Source organism: Hordeum vulgare, chromosome 5H (genome assembly GCF_904849725.1).
Source record: "Hordeum vulgare subsp. vulgare chromosome 5H, MorexV3_pseudomolecules_assembly, whole genome shotgun sequence".
NCBI classification, from domain to species: domain Eukaryota; kingdom Viridiplantae; phylum Streptophyta; class Magnoliopsida; order Poales; family Poaceae; genus Hordeum; species Hordeum vulgare.
The window spans coordinates 379,700,412-379,701,528 of NC_058522.1; the positions used below are offsets into that span (position 1 = coordinate 379,700,412).

At 49.9% G+C, this 1,117-nt stretch overlaps 1 pseudogene; it reads left to right on the top strand.

Moving 5' to 3' along the window:
* The first annotated feature begins 271 nt into the window (after positions 1–271).
* LOC123396736 lies at positions 272–702 on the top strand (annotated as a pseudogene).
* The last annotated feature ends 415 nt before the right edge of the window (positions 703–1,117 follow it).

The window sequence follows — 1,117 nt, forward strand, 5'->3', positions numbered from 1 at the left end:
TCCACCAACCGACATGAAAGGATGTCTTTGGTCCCGGTTGGTGCCACAAACCGACACAAATGGCCTGTGCCTACCACGGCCGAGGTGCTTGGTGAAGAACCACCAAAACAAGATCTATTCTTCACATGATTCGGCGAAACCCTAGCGCCGCCAACCCTATATAATCTCCTCCCCACACACGCCGCCAGCTTTCCCCCGCCCACAGCCTCCAACCCCTCCCCCAACCCAAAACCCATCTGCGGCGACACAACGTGAGGAGAGGAGAAGGAAAATGGTGAAGTTCCTGAAGCCGGGCAAGGCGGTGATCCTGCTGCAGGGCAGGTACGCCGGGAAGAAGGCGGTGATCGTGCGCGTGTTCGAGGAGGGCACCCGCGACCGCCCCTACGGGCACTGCCTGGTCGCCGGCCTAGCCAAATACCCGAAGAAGGTGATGCACAAGCACTCGGCCAAGAATACGATCAAGAAGTCCCGCGTCAAGGTCTTCCTCAAGCTCGTCAACTTCACCCACCTCATGCCCACCCGCTACACCCTTGACGTCGACCTCAAGGAGGTGGTCTCCGGTGCCCCCGACTCCCCCACCACCAAGGACAAGAAATTCACCGCCGCCAATCCGCCAAGGCCAAGCTCGAGGAGAGGGTCAAGACCGGCAAGAACAGGTGGTTCTTCACGAAGCTCCGCATGATTCGACATGATTCGACATGATTCAAGAAATGCCAACAAGATCTATTCTTCACATAGTTCGACATGATTCCACATGATTCGACATGAATCAAGAAATTCCAACAAGATCTATTCTTCACATGATTCGACATGATTCAAGAAATTCCAACAAGATCTATTCTTCACATGATTTGACATGATTCAAGAAATGGCAACAAGATCTATTCTTCACATGATTCGACATGATTCAAGAAATGCCAACAAGATCTATTCTTCACATGATTCGACATGATTCCACATGATTCGACATGATTCAAGAAATTCCAACAAGATCTATTCTTCACATGATTCGACGTAATTCCACATGATTCGACATGATTCAAGAAATTCCAACAAGATCTATTCTTCACATGATTCGACATGATTCAAGAAATGCCACCAAGATCTATTCTTCACA